The sequence below is a fragment of the Camelina sativa genome, chromosome 11 (assembly GCF_000633955.1).
Source record: "Camelina sativa cultivar DH55 chromosome 11, Cs, whole genome shotgun sequence".
NCBI classification, from domain to species: domain Eukaryota; kingdom Viridiplantae; phylum Streptophyta; class Magnoliopsida; order Brassicales; family Brassicaceae; genus Camelina; species Camelina sativa.
In genome coordinates, this window is record NC_025695.1 from 43,571,320 (window position 1) to 43,587,900 (window position 16,581).

The 16,581-nt window shown below is 36.5% G+C and overlaps 3 pseudogenes; 1 reads left to right on the forward strand and 2 right to left on the reverse strand.

The window, feature by feature from the left end:
* On the reverse strand, positions 798-2,218 carry LOC104728929 (annotated as a pseudogene).
* On the forward strand, positions 3,888-8,495 carry LOC104728931 (annotated as a pseudogene).
* LOC104728932 lies at positions 12,317-14,306 on the reverse strand (annotated as a pseudogene).

The following is a 16,581-nucleotide window of genomic DNA, read 5'->3' on the forward strand; positions in this document are numbered from 1 at the left end:
GGCTCTGATACCATGAACGGACAAAGAGGATAACGAGGGTTTTGGAAAAAAGACTTTGTATATTGCTTAATTACATTAGGGTTGTTACATCTCTCTTTTATATACAGCTATGGAACAATCTAGAGTTCCTAAAGCAACTTTATCCTACTACAGCTGTAAATGGTAATTCATCGGATTGGAGCTGCAGAGCATTGTATGTATTCGCATCGGAGGGGGGTATCTTTACCGTACCAACGAAAACCACGAAACCTGGTTTTAGCTTTCCTTTTCTTCAATTTGTATAGAAACAGGAACTATGAACACATGGTTTTGTTTTTCCGAAAACCATAAAAAGTAGTAGTCTACAAGAAAACAAATTTTATTTCAGAGAGATTAGAATCAACCCTAGAAAATTATGCGATGCTATTTCTCAGATTCAGAAAATTAAACGAAGTAAGATTGGAAGGACCTTGTCGAGTTGTCGTCACTGAAGAACCCTAATCGGTATTTTCATGTAGGTATATCCACGCTTCAAATATCCCACGAACAAAACAATATTATTGTAGATATATTGCAGTAATTATCTTTTATATATTTTTTTTCAGAAAAAGCTATCTTCAGTTTTACTTCTTATTTAGGAGTTTATTCACTGATTTTTTTTAACATGAGTAAATCTTCAATAAAATGTAGAATTATCTTTTCATAAAATCCACATTATCAAATTACTGTTTGTCTAAACTTTTACAACTACAAAGACAAAGCTTAACTTAACCAAAGACAATAGCTTGTCAAAAAAAAAAAAAAAAACCAAAGACAACTTAACCAAAGACAAGCTCACACTCTGTTGAACCCCTTGGCAAACGCGTTGTGAGCATACGATATTTCATCCCAACTGTGGTGCGGAGCTCCGGTCTCACGTGTGCGTAATCTGCTGGCGAAAAAGTTGCAATCTTTAGACGTTTTGAATGTTTTAATATAAAAGTTGCGAGCTCTCTCTCTATCTTCCATCCCCTGTAGTTTCTCCACTCAAAAGTTTCAAGAACAGACGTCAGCGTTTCAGGAACAGTGCTTGGTTCATCCCAATCAAACATAGGGTCTCCAGAAACAATGTATCCATGGATCTGAGTGCATATTAGACCATAAAGGAACATTTTAGTCAATATAACCCGCAAATTTTTTCATAGTTTGAAAAGGTTATATTTACCTCGTTAAGCTTGAGAGATCAAAGTTTCGGGGATTGTTGGAGCATAGACATAAGTATATCCCACAAAGTATCACAAGTGCAAAACTCCAAGTGTTCAAGCTGGTGGAAGATAATACCAGTACGGAACTCAGGCTGCAGAGTACATAAAACAAATGAGCGTGTAAAGACAAAAAGTTTGATCTAATCACAACAGATTCTACTATATCTTACCTCTATGGGTAAACATAAAAAGAGGCGTTTGACTGATGCTATAGATCTGAGGATATCATCAGCGTTGCAATATGTAACCTCGATATGTGCTTCCACAATCTCAGGCAAATACTTAATCATACACTGGAAACCACGATCTAACAGCTTTAAGTACTTCAAAGCAGTCGAACTCAACTCAAGCTCAGAACCAGATCCTCCATAATAGACAAATATTTGTAACGAAGGCACCATAACAGAGAAACTCCCCACATTGCCAACGCCGTCGTCCTCTCGATCCAAGACCATAACTTCAAGAACAGGACAGCTTGATAAAAGCTTCTTAGGAGATTCATCGTCAAGGAAAATCACATATTCCAGATGCAGCGTTTTGAGCAGCTGAAAACATACCAGGAATCGAACATCCACAAGAGATACATGTTTTAACTTCAATACCACAAGTGTTCCACATGTGAACAAGCTCCGTGGCAATCTTCTGATAGGCTCATCAATCATAAGACTATAATCAAAATCCAGCTCACGCAAACCTCGTTCCACTGCAATCCTAACCCAAAACCCAATATCTACGTCCCTGCATTTCCGAACAAACTTGAAATGCAAACTCTCTAAGACTGGAGCCATGTTTAATAGCAAAGACCTTTCCACAAATAGAAAAAACTTCCACAGTTCAGCATCCTCATCATAATAGATGTACTCGAGTTTAGGCACCAACTTCCAAAGATTCCGCCATCGCTTCGACAATAAACTTGTCTTCAAGACATCTCTTGTGGTAAGCGATGAAAGTATCTGCAACAGACACTCATTGGGCAACAAACTGATCCTGTCCATAGGACTTTCCTAGCTTTTTAATTAACCCAGTGATTTTTGTGACAACCCTAAACAAAAAAATGAGAAGATCAGGATCTATTTTTTTTCTTTTCCAAGTATGTATTATCATAAGTAACAACAGTTTATAGAAAACAAAGTACTCTAATCAAATCCAAACAAAACCCATTAAACAGAGATTGAAAATACCAAAAAAAAAATCATCATTGAGAAGAGAGTAAGAAATGGCTAACTTGGAACACTAACCAGTACTATGCCCTCATTTATTTGGTAACCATCATTTGATGCTAGATATATCCAACACAAAATTTAAACTTCTAATGGAAAATAAATATTTTTTTTGTATTAATTGCAACCACAGTTACAAAATAACTCTTATAACAATGCCGATTTGAGATCGGAACTGAAAAGGCGAGTTAGCTAAGTTTCCGAGCTAGTTGACTGCGGATCTCCTTTTTGGTAATGCCGAAGTAGCTAAATTTCTGAGCTGGTTGACTGCGGATCTGCTTCTTTGTAAATGTGATTTTTCTATTTATAGGAGAGTTTGGGTTACCTAGGGCTCTTTTTTTTTTAAGGAATTTTTCATTTTGTCCCTAAAAATTGATAGCTAGAATGTGTGATAGAGGGAGTTAAGTCCAACTCTTTTGTGTTATGTTTAAATATTAATTATATTAATTTTATAGTTTGAGCAAGACTCAAATGAAGGAGTGTAACACATGTCTAAATTATCGCAATTCAATTAGATAAACAATAATATTTTTTCAAATTCTTATGTAAATATATGGTCCTAATAATATACTAAATTCATAAATTTATAAATTAAGGTAGATGTAGCTAAACTAATTATATAATTATAATTTTTTAATTGTGTTACATATTTTCTGTGTCTTATGTTTTTCAATTACTTAAACAATATACAGTAGTACTAGGAACATTAGTATTTTTTTTTTTGGATAATATAAAAAGAAAATCCTTATTGAGAAAAATCAAAAGTCATAATAATGCACAAAGTTCCTAACTACTCCTTTGGTTTCATAACAGGAGTGGATCCACGTGATGATGGAGTGGGGCACGTGCCCCATGCTACTTATTAAAAATGATCTGTTCAGTTTATTCTCATAGCCAATTTGGTATTGAGGTCCTCATGCTCATCTATGGTGAGATGTTCAACACTCTGTTCTTTCAGTTTTTTTTTGTTTCTTGCTAAAATAATATACGTTTAGATATATATTTTATTTTAAATATTTGTAATGTGCAATTAAATATATTTTAAAACTAAATGAAAGTTTTTTAAAGATATTGAAAATAGGAAATCATATTTATTTAATATTTTTATTATGTAAATTTAAAATTATTAATAATAAGTAATTTGTGCCGAATGATTTTCATATGAAATATAAAAGCTTTGGTTCTCTAAAGCTTTTGCTGTCAACACAAAGAGAATCAAATCCCAAATCAGATACTTTAGCTTTCAATCAACAATCGAAAGAAGACAAATGGCATATGAAATTAAAAGTTTGGTGCATTCTAAATCAACAATCGAAACAATTCCACTAAAGAGAGGTTGAATCTAAATCAAAGTTTGGTGCTTAACCTGTTGCTGTTACTCTCTATTTATTTTAATCTCCATTTTTTATTAAGGAAAAATCAAAAAACATAGCAAATGGTTTTAGGAATGGAAACAGAGCAAATGGTTTTAAGAATGGAAACAGAGCAAATGGTTTTTAAAGAAGAGAAACAGAGCAAATGGTTTTAAGAATGGAAACAGAGCAAATGGTTTTTAAAGAAGAGAAACAGAGCAAATGGTTTTAAGAATGGAAACAGAGCAAATGGTTTTTAAAAAGAGTTGCAACAAAACTAGTTAAGAAGAATCATCTAAGACGGGTATCAGACTTTTTCAGCCACAGACAAGCTGACATGTTGAACCTCTAAACAAAACTGCCAACTCTTTGAGCATCCGAGATTTCTTCTTCAAAGTGGTGGCTATCGGTACCATCACACTCCGGCGTGGCGCGCCCCTGCTGGAATGAAACGAGCTTGGTGCCTGAATATCTGCTACCTAGTCTTGAAACCTTTGAATGAGTATATTATGAAGGAATAGAAACAGAGAACGAAGTAGTAGCATTCATCTTAAGAATTGCAAACTGTTTAAAGCAGGCCACTATTAAGTCCTCTAGATCCATTGACCACGACAAGAACTTGAGATGCTCAAGGATTTTCCTGTATCATCGAGGCGTTCACCACTTATCTGCTTGCTTTCAGCTGGAGTGTTATATCTTAATGTTAGATAAGCAACTAGAACTTGTTATGTTTAACTTCTTTAGAGCTAGCTCAATGAATGTTTTAAGCGTCTCTGTGTGCTGAAATAATAGGAAAAAAAAAATACTCACTTTATCTCTTTATATTAGGAAAAGGTTCTTGGATCTCTTTGGACCTCTTTCTTCGGGGTTGCTCTCTTTGTTGGTGATCCAACCCACTTTGGTTGGAGGAGAGGGTTGGTTCCATTTATGCGTTATTGTTTGATCAATAATTTTGGTCGTTTGAAGTTTCTTAGAGATAGATAACAAGATTTCGGAAGATTTGATATTTAGGAAAAAACACAATTTATAACTTTGCAATTAATAAACAATCTGTTGACAAAGAAAAAATAAACAATCTATGGATACAAATCTAGAGCCAAACAAAAAGAGATTATGTTTGTTTTTGTTGATGTATGGTCAATGGTGTTTGCTTGTGATTTTAGTTTCCTTTAAACAGTGTTTTTTGGTTTACAACTTTACATACTTTTTCTTTTTGTTAGAGTCATTATGTTGGTTTAGTTAAATTGAAACTAAACTACTGATTTCCGGTTTAGCTTCTTTTGGTCTGACATTGGTTCGGTTAACTAAAGAAGGGAAACGAAAACCTCTTGACGCCTTTAAGAAATAGCTTCTAGGTCTTTTTGCTTCTTTTTCTATATACCTCGTTAGGGTTTTGATTTTACTCTGCGTCTTTTCTTGTGACTATTTGTTTGTTCCATGAATCTCATAATCCCTTATTCGTCCTTTTTAATATTTTCAGAAAATTGCGGATGCTGAAACCTCTTAATTATGGACAGGATAAGTCAGTTGCATGATGAGCTTCTCTTGGGAATATTGTCGTTACTGCCTACTGCTAAAGATGTGGTGGCCACAATGGTTTTGTCAAAACGTTGGCAATCTCTTTGGGTGATGGTGCCAAGGCTTGTGTACGATGATAGCTATCAGAACATTGACTATGGAAAATTTTCTACCTTTGTAGACAGGTCATTGGTTTTGCACAAGGCTCCGGTGATCGAAACTTTACATTTCAAACTTGGTAAAACATGTGGTAGTACCGGAGATACTCTTAATAGAGCTGCAGATAACTGTTGTGTGCGTAACCTGATTATCGAGATTGATACTTCTTCTACTAGTAATACTCCAGTCACACTTCCTAGGAGCTTGTATAGTGGGGGATGTACAAGATTTGTGACCTTGAAACTTAGTAATGCAGTTCTCTTGGATGTTTCTTCCCCAATTTCTTTCCCATCCCTTTAAAACTTGAGTCTTATATTTATGAAGTACCCAGGTGGTGATAATTTTGTCAAGAGGCTTTTATCAAGTTGTCCTGTTCTTGAAGATTTGGTAGTGGAGCGATGTCCAGATGACAGTGTGGCCATTTTCACCGTTAGAGTACCTTGTCTTAAGAATTTAGTCTTGCAAAAAACAAGGAAAGTTAAAATGAATGAATCTCATGGGTTTGTGATAGACGCTCCTTGTTTGGAGCGTTTGGACTTTTCTGATTATTCATGTGGGTTTTGCATCGTTGAGAATAATATGTGTCAGATTGCCAGAGCAAGTATCGACCTTTACTCCCCCGGAACTAAGCAGCTTTTGGGCTCTCTAACTTCAGCCAAGCGTCTTTTTCTCTGCTTAACAAACTCAAAAGTAAATGAACTGTGACTGATGTTTTCATCTTTAGTCGAGTTCTCTTTGAAATAATGAGATGCGTGCTAGATCTACAGACTTGTATGACAGATCTGTGTGTGCGATGCTTAACAGATAGATTAAAGGATAGTGAAGAGACGACACAAGAGATTTGTTAACGGGGTTCGGATAACCTACATCCCCGGAAACAAGTCCAGAATCATTCAATAGAATTAGAACGCAAAAGTCACATTTGCCAATGGTATCTAGCACACACTTGTGCCTACCACTCTAATCTACATGAACTAAAGGAACTACCACTCTTTGTCTTTTCCGACGAGTGTGAACCTCTACAAAAACCACCAACAGATTCTCTATCTTGTTGGTGGGACAACACTACACACAACATGTGTGCTTCTCTCAATTTTAGGTCTAGGGTGCGTAAGCTTCTTCTTGTTACCACCTCTTCCTTTTATACCTCTTAGAGTTCTCCACAACCCCTAGGTTCCACAAGCTTCTTCCTCTTGTCTTCTGGGTAAAAGCTTGTTCTCTTTTTGTCAACTTGACCCATACTTTTGTTCCTGTCGTACCTAACATAAGCATGCTTCTCTGACACAGCCGTTCCACTGTTTGCTGCAACTTGACGCTTTTCCGCTCTGTTGCGCTACACAACCTCTTCACGAGGTTTACCTTGTTTCCAGCTCTATTGCACTACACAGCCACTACAGGTTGTATGCTCTGTTTTCATCTCTGTTGCACTTCAAGTATACTCAACTGCTANAAACAAGTCCAGAATCATTCAATAGAATTAGAACGCAAAAGTCACATTTGCCAATGGTATCTAGCACACACTTGTGCCTACCACTCTAATCTACATGAACTAAAGGAACTACCACTCTTTGTCTTTTCCGACGAGTGTGAACCTCTACAAAAACCACCAACAGATTCTCTATCTTGTTGGTGGGACAACACTACACACAACATGTGTGCTTCTCTCAATTTTAGGTCTAGGGTGCGTAAGCTTCTTCTTGTTACCACCTCTTCCTTTTATACCTCTTAGAGTTCTCCACAACCCCTAGGTTCCACAAGCTTCTTCCTCTTGTCTTCTGGGTAAAAGCTTGTTCTCTTTTTGTCAACTTGACCCATACTTTTGTTCCTGTCGTACCTAACATAAGCATGCTTCTCTGACACAGCCGTTCCACTGTTTGCTGCAACTTGACGCTTTTCCGCTCTGTTGCGCTACACAACCTCTTCACGAGGTTTACCTTGTTTCCAGCTCTATTGCACTACACAGCCACTACAGGTTGTATGCTCTGTTTTCATCTCTGTTGCACTTCAAGTATACTCAACTGCTAAAACATATTTTTGCTCTGTTGTGCTTTCAGGTTTACGCAGCTGCTAATGGAAGACTTGTTCTCATGAGCTTAAAGCATGACTGGTTGAGCTCTCACTTCTTGGATCTTCTCGATAAGACACCAAGGTTCAGCATGTCACTTCATTCCATGTGACTTCACATTGAGCTGTCTTGGCTGAGCTAGTATTCTCTGATTCTCTTCATGAGGAATCATTGCGTCTGTGTTTGTAGCTGGTTACACATGCTCCATCTTGTTCACTGCTTCTATGTCTGAACATGTGTTTGTATTAGACTTGTTCACTGCAACGTTCAATGAATCTATGTATGTACTCTTGGTTGTATCAGGTTTACTCATTGCTTCTTGATCATCTCTCTTGTGTTGTATAACCAGTAACAACACAAATATATCTTCACTCTTATGATCAAAACTATTGACACAACATCTCGGTATATGCAGGATGCGTACCTTATTGGTAGTATATTCCATTCTCTTGTACATTTAACTATATGCATATGTGAGACGGAGTGGTTGAATGTACTGATACGTGTGCTCAGAGATTCCCCTAATCTTAAAACTCTCAAAATTCAAGAGGTATTGTTGTATATACATATATTTCACCTCAATATTCAGTCATTTTGGTTGATAAGGTTATTATTTATGATATCAGTAAGGTTGATATGATGCGCTATACTTGTATCTCAGTACTATTACATTCGGGATAGTGAGCCGCGCCCGTGCTGGAAAGAAACGAGTTTGGTTCCTGAATATTTGTTACCTAGTCTTGAAACCTTTAAATGGAGATATTATAAAGGAACAGAAACAGAGAAAGAAGTAGTAGCATTTATCTTACGAATTGCAAGCTGTTTAAAGCAGGCCACTATTGAGTCCTCTAGATCCATTGACCATAACAAGAAACTTGAGACGCTCAAGCATTTTCCTGTATCATCGAGGCGTTCACCAGCATGTCTGCTTGCATTCTTCTGGACTCTTAAACTTTAATCTCATATAAGATTTTAGAACTTGTGATGTGTATCTCTTTATATGTTTAGCTCATTGTTTTTTTTTAACTTCTTTGCTCATACTGGATTAGATAAGATATGTTCTTTTTGTTACTCTATTATACTAGGAAAATGCTTTTGGATATTTATTTTATCTCAAACAATATATGCACCTCTTGTTGAAGGAGTGGGTTGGTTCCATTTGCGGGCTTAGCTATGAAGATTTTTTTAAGAGTTAATTAAGTAGATAGATATATAACAAGATTTAGGAAAATGTTTTAAGACAATAACAATGTATATATAACTTTGCTATTAATAACGATATATGAATGCAAAACTAGAGCGGACTAGCCATTTCTTTTACCCATACTGAGCAGCTTGTGGCTTCTATAGCTTTAGTCAAGCGCCTCTATCTCTGTTTACCGACCTAAAAGGTAATATGTTGTAATTTGCATAACTGGTTTCCTCTTAAGGACTCATTTCTGTCATCCTTGAGAGGGTATAAGACATATTCAATATATAGCCAGGTAAATCTCTTTGATCGGTTTGTGATCTAAACCTTAGATCTGTTAGAATTAAGCTCTAAAGAACTTTGAATATTTTTTCTTTTCCATATATTTAGATCTTTGAGTTTGTTATGTTTTCGCTCTTGCTCTGCCTCTTTGCACTGTCGTCTGTCGGAGAAAGAATCATAAACATATTGTGTCCTTGGCTTAGCTACAGCATATCATTTTATGGTTTTTGCTCCATTAATTCTGTTTAGTGTGTCGACTGATTAATTGAAAATTGTGGTTAAAGAAACAAAACAAGATTTGTGGTTATACTTGTTACTCTATTTTCTCCATCGGGGCTTGTTTTCTGTTGGTGCTTCTAACTGTTGGAATTACATGTTTGTTTAGTTTATAGAGTGTTAGACTAATCACACTACCGATTTCCGGTTAAGCTTCTTTTGGTCTGATTGGTTCGGTTAAATTGGACCATCTTGGTTTAGAATTACATGACAAGGTCTATAAAAAAAGAACATGAATTAAGTAGTGAGGGTATAAATTAAGAATACCTTCTCCGTTGAACGAGAAAAGTACTGGACTAGTTACAGGTAAACGTATACATATATGCTTTCGAAGTACTGTAAAAAAGAAGGAATACTATGACATGAAATCATATACTGAATATGAGATCGTTTGGACAAAACCATCGTGGCCACAATGTCTCTCGCAAGACAATATATTCAAGAGCAGTTTATCGGGCAACCCACTTATACGATCCATTATTGATGAGAGCTAATCTAGCCTCTTTGTAAAATTCCAACCCTCTATCCAAAAAAGATATCTATGCGAAAGAACACTAGCAACAGCCGATTCGTACACAGAAGTTTAATTCTCGGCTGTTATTTTTAACCTCTCTCCTAACTTTTCTCTTGTTTTTTAGCCATAAGCTTCTTTTTATAACCAAACCCTAACGCCCTTTTTTTTAAGCCATAAGTTTTTTTTTTTGGAGTACTAAACGTCCTAAACTTAAATACATTTATCAATAATATTTTAGTTTCTCCTAAAATTCTTATTTCCATATTTTCGGGTTGTCATATCGACCTTCGGGTTAGTTAATAAATAAAAATTCAACTAGAAAATAAATTAAATAAATAAAAATAAAAATAAATTCATTTGGGTTTTTATTTTAATTAACCGAACTACTTTCTTATGCTTCCTTCCTTGTCCGCAACTGAACTACATGTGATGAGCTGCGAACGGATGTCGAGCATGTGTGGTAGGTATTTCTCACCTTGGTCGTATCGCCTTCCCCTGGTTGCATGAATGCATCCATACAAATCTTAGTGGGCACCCACGTAAAACGCCTAACTTACAACACCGACTATAAAATAAGCTCCTTTTAAATCGAATATGTAAGCTGACAGGTAGGTGAACGCCTGGGAAACGACGACAGCTCCTGCAATACAGAAATACACAAGAAATGTTAGTGGCAACATGTTTGGTCACAAGAGCACCCAATCTTTCAAATGATGCGATACAAATTGTTTGAGTCGGTTCCTCAGATGATAAAACAATACAAACAGCGGCATGTTGTAGTTAAAAAGATATTACCTTTGTGGATGTTATACTACATAAGGAGAGACGCTTAACAGAAGTAATAGATTTCAGAATATTCCCAGATGATAAGCGACATCAACATGTGCCTCTAGAATATTAGGCATTTCATTCTCATGCAAAAGCAAAGACTGTTGATGTCCAGATCGGTCACAATTAAAATGTTTAGTTCAGTAAAAAAGAGATCGAAACTCTCTTTATAAATTGGTGCCGAGGCACAAAATGACGGGTTACAATATGAATTAGACGAGCAAAAATAACGAAATGTAAGACAAAAGACGAGCTACGAGCTTGTCGATTCTAAACTTTGAATGAGAGAACTTGTACTTCTTATTCGTATTCTTTCCTCTTTCGTGTCGTACCTCTTTCTCAAGTGTCGTACATCCGTATTTACAGATAATCTTGTCGGTTCGTCCTCCGAAAAGACCAAGATACCCCTCTTCGACTTGTAGATTTTCATGGGCTTTTCTTGGGCCGGGCCTTGTGTGGGAGTGAGGATCCACCCCCAACAAAGACCTGTCCACAAACCGAGGAAAACTTTCATCGCTGTCATCATCATATATGAGTCTTGGCACGATCTTCCAAAGCTGTTGCCATCGTTTGGATAAAAGCATTGTGGCCAGAACATCTTTCGCAGGCAGAAAAGACAATATACTCAAGAGCAGTGCGTCGGGAAATTCACTTAATCTATCCATCACTGAGAGTTAACTCGTTTTTGAAGATACAGAGATTGATGAATTATGTGCCAAAAGAATAAAACAAAAAAAATAATAAAGGAAATAGAAATACCTAAACCCTTGTGCTATTCTCCTTCACTGTATAGGTATTTATGATCGATTGATTGATTTAGCTGGAACTTACAGGAATTTGATAACATAGTTATTTGCCTCTAACCACGTCTTGGGTGAGAAATGGGAACTGTCTCCCAAAGACGAAGAAGCTAGAAGGAGAGTACAATCTCACACAAAGAACACAAAGGTAAAACTCTAACTCTCTTTGCTCCTTTTAACTCTCGGCGGCTCTTTTCTAATCTCTCTCTCAATATTTCTCTATTTCTCCTCCAAAGTGCTATCCTCTCTTAATTAATTAATTTAGGGCTACCTTGTTGTTTCTTTAGCCATAAGCTAATAACCAAACCCTAACGTCCTCTGTTTCTCTTTCTATTTTTTTTTCTTTTTTCTCTTTAATTTGTAACAAAAATTAAAAATTACAGAATAAATTTTAACTAAAGAAAAGCAAATGAAAAAATGTATATATTCAGTTGGATTTTTTTTTTACACTGAAATTTAAAAACTTTAGACTTAATAGTAGTAGCCTTCATACATGTGATGAGCAGGGGAACGGATGTCCAGCCATACACCTGGTAGGTATTTCTCACCTTTGTCTTGTCGCCTTCCACTGATTGCATGAATCCATCCATACAAATCTTAGTGGGATCTCCTTTGGTCGTCTCTACGGATCCATCAAAAACATCACCAAGAAAACACAATCATTTGATGACATGTGTATACATCGTCCAACTGAGCCACTCTTGAACAAGCCACTCTTGGTGGATAATCTCCTCTTCATATATCATACTGGTTTATGCTACACTCACAACAGAACCGAACAGAGCCACACTAAGCTTACTTAGCTTTCGGTTTCAATTTAGTAACAGTTATATTTCAAACCAAGAAATAGAATACTAACATAACAAGAAAAGTTTGTGAAAGGTCGTGATTCATCAGTACGAAGTGTATTGCAAAAAGCCAAAAACATAAGACAATCGTTTCATTCTTCTAAGGTTAGAGCAAAAAGCCAAAAACATAAGAAATTCAAATAGCTCAAATATAACCTTTCAACATATCTAAGATACATGATCAAACATTGACATGACAACCTGATGTTACTCGACTTATGGAACATGGTTTTTTCCTTCGGGGCTTCTCATATTAACTTAATAACTTCAGTCAAATATCAGCTGACAAGTAGGTGAGCGTCTAGGCGACGATGATAACTCCTTGAGCATCTTAAGTTTCTTGTTGGGATCAGTGGAGTTAGATGAGATAGTTGCCTTCTTTAAAATTTTTGCATTTCTTAAGATAAATGCCGATACGTCTTTCTCTTCCTCTGTTCCTTCATATTTTACCCACTCGAGAGTTTCAAGACTCGATATCACACATTCAGGGATTGAACTCGGTTCACTCCAGCACGGGCGAGCTATATCAGGCTGATGGGCATGGTACAAGTTTAAATTGATGGGATAGTAGTACAGTGCATTAGATAAACATATTTCCAAGGAAACTGAATCATTTAGGCTGAAATATATATGTATATATGTACCTGTTCAAGTTTGAGAGCCCGTAACTTAGGGGAATCTCTGAGCAGACACATGAGTAGATTCAACCACTCTGTCTCACATGTGCATAGCCTTAAGTTTACAAGACAGGGGAAGACACTACCAACAGGATATGCATTCTGCATATGAGATATAATAAGAATAAGTACACAAAAACTATGGTGGCAACAGGTTTTGGCACGAGACTACATATAGTTTCCATTCCGGTTTAATAAGTGATTCAAAAAAGAAAGTCAAAGAAATACCTTTGAAGTTGATAAACACAAATATAGACTCTTGGCTGAAGTAGTAGACCCCAAAATCTTCCCAGGAAGAATGTAAGTGACGTCAACATTTGCCATTGCAATCTTAGGCATATCATTCTCAACGATACAAAACCCACCCTTATGATCAAGGATGTTTAAGCACTCCAAAGAAGGAGTATCTATCACAAACCCACGAGCATCATCTTTACCACCGCAGTTTGATTCTCGCAACAATAAACTCTTTAAAGAAGGCACTATAATAGTGAAAATGGTCACATTGTCATCGGTGTCTCGTTCCACAAACAGGGCTTCAAGAACAGGGCAATTGGATAAAAACCTCTTGACAAATCCGTCATTTGGGTACCACAAACAAAAGGCTCAAAGTTTTGAGGGATGGAAAAGAAACCAAGGAAGAAATATCCAGGATAACCACGCTGTTTAGTTTCAAGGTCACAAGCATTGTACAGCCTGTATATAAACTCACTGGAAGTATGACCGGAGTTGTACTTGAAGAACAATCAATTTCGACAATAAGGTAACGTACACAGCGTTTAACTGCAGTTCCGGTCCATACACTGATATCTACAACATCGCACTTTCTACCAAGCTTGAAATGCAAAGTTTCAATAACAGGCGCCTCGTGCAAAAGCAAAGACCTGTCTACAAACCGAGAAAATTTTCCATACTCAATATTTTGATAACTATCATCATATATGAGTTTTGGCACTAGTTTCCAAAGCAACTGCCACCGTTTTGACAAAACCATTGTGGCTACAACATCCTTGGCAGGCAGTAAAGACAATATTCTTAAGAGCAGCGCTTCAGGCAACTGACTTATACTATCCATAGAAAAATGATTGATAATCAAACACCTGATTAATTTCGATGTCCTTTACTGATGACTCTGAAATGTTAAGCCGTTCTTGCTTTCAAAGCTCACTGAAAAGTGAAAACTTTCATAAGAAACAGAGATATTCGCAAATAACACCGGATCCAAACAAAGAAATCAAAACTCACCTGATACACCGGATGAACAGCTTCCTCTCAGATCAATCAAAGACAATAAAAACGAATAATCATATTTAAATATATTAGAGAGACACCATTTCGTCAAAAGATAAAGACGATGGTGGGATGTATCATATGCATGTATATTTAAATTTGATTTAGTCCGGCAATCGCTAGTGGCCTTCCCCATTTTCTAGAAAGATGTGAATTCAGGACGCTTAAAATATTATTTATACTAGCATAGAAATGTAATTAGACGTTTGACCGATTTTTAGAGAAAAGTATAGATTATGCCATGAACAATACCAATTATTTTTTCTAATGTCATTTTTTTAAAATCCTTTTTCTGCTTGCCATAAAGAATCCAGAAAGAGAAAAACTATCAAATGTGCTATGTAGAGTGAAAAATCTTACCAAATATGCCATAATCGTTTTACCCTTTCGAAATCTGTAAAATTGATGGCATTGTCTCTGTTTAAAATTACCATCTTCTCCTTTTTCTAAACTGTAGTAAATATTCACAAAAAATTAAAATTTTTACTTTCTTACTCTAAGTCCGAAACTGAATCGTCTTCTTCTTCTTCTACTCTGCTCTCTCTTTCGCGGCTCTCTATCTTTTGCTCGAATCATTCCTACAAAATACTAAATTCCACTGCCTCTAACTGTAATTTCTCTATCGGGAAGTGGACCTCCTTCATTCCCGTTAAACGCCGATTCTCGACATTGTTGGCCGCCGTCGGAGGGTAAATTTTCCGATTTAGCTCCTACTATTTGTAAATTTGTTTATGTAATTTAATTTAACTATCCATCCCATTCAATTCTCTGACAGTGTTTCTGAGAGTGGTCCAAGAAATCCCTCTGATTCCGTCAACGACAAAACCCAAGGGGATAACCCGACTGCCCGAACGTCAGGGTTAGTTTTTCTGAAACTTATTTAAACTTTTTGTGGACGACATCACCGTAGGTTCCATTGTGGACCAGATCTATAAACTTCGATAGTGTCTCCTTTTGGACCAGATCTAAAATTTGTTTGTGTTTTTTCGTCTACATCATTTTTCGTTAGTAGACCAAATGTTTGCTTTTTTTCCTTGCGACTACGACTACAGCATTTATGTCTACAATTTTTGTCTACTTTAAACCTAGTAGACCAAATTTATTTGTTCTACGGATTCGTCCACAGTATTCATGTCTACGACGATGGTTACAATGTGTCTGCCTAATTTATAAATTGTCTACTCGATTATGTTTTTTTTTTAATTTTCCACTGTATTTTTCACTGCCATTTTTGGCTACCTTAAACCTAGTAGAGAAAATTTGTTTGTTCTATGGATTCGTCCACAGTATTCATGTCTACGACGATGGTTACAATGTGTCTGCCTAATTTATAAGTTGTCTACTCGATTATGTTTTTTAAAATTGTCCACTGTATTTTTCTCTACCATTTTTGTCTACCTTAAACCTAGTAGACCAAATTTGTTTGTTCTACGGTTTCATTCACAGTATTCATGTCTATGACAATGGTTACAATTTGTCTGCCTAATTTATAAGTTGTCTACTCGATTCTGTATTAAAAAATTGTCCATTGTTTTAATGTCTGCCATCGAAAGTTGTTATCACTTCGTCTCAGATTATAATGTTGTGTAGCGTTCGTTATAATAATGTCTACCGTCAAATCTTGTTATCTTACAGGAACCTCACCTCCGAACCCACGGTCTTAGGGGCTAATGCGCAACTACTGCCTCCTAGGCTATTTGCCACCGATCATTATCCTTAGAAAGGATGTATCAACTCTTACTCGAAACCAGAGTATCTCCTCAACATTGTTGAAGTCATGGATGGGACGAAAGAGTTTTTGTGTCTTAAGTCTTCACCAATAGGTTGCCTGTTCCGCCTAACAGTAAGGAAGAGCTCGCTGTCATGCAAACTGGTCCATCAAATCCTCTGTCGATCACTTGTTACTAAGAAGAAACATGAGATGTGGTTTGTTTATGGCGGTCATCCCATACGCTTTTCCCTCAGAGAGTTTGCTATTGTCACTGGGCTGAACTGTGGCCAATTGCCAAGTAAAAACGCCATTGCCAAAATGCAGAATCCGGCGGAAGGTGATGATCCTTACTGGAAGAGTTTGTTAGGACCCAAGAACTCATACACTATACAAGAGATTGTCAATATGTTGAAACTAGACAAGAGGATGCCAAAGTAAAAAAAATGGATGGCGCTAATTGTAATAGTTGAGGGTTTATTGCTTTGTGACTCATCAACTGTTAGAGCGTCCAAAAAAATTGTGGAGATGGTCAAAGATGTTGATGCATTTGCTAAATATCCGTGGAGGTGTGTAGCATTTGCCAAGACCATAGAAATGGTTAAAGTTGGAGATAAAGTGGATACCTTGCA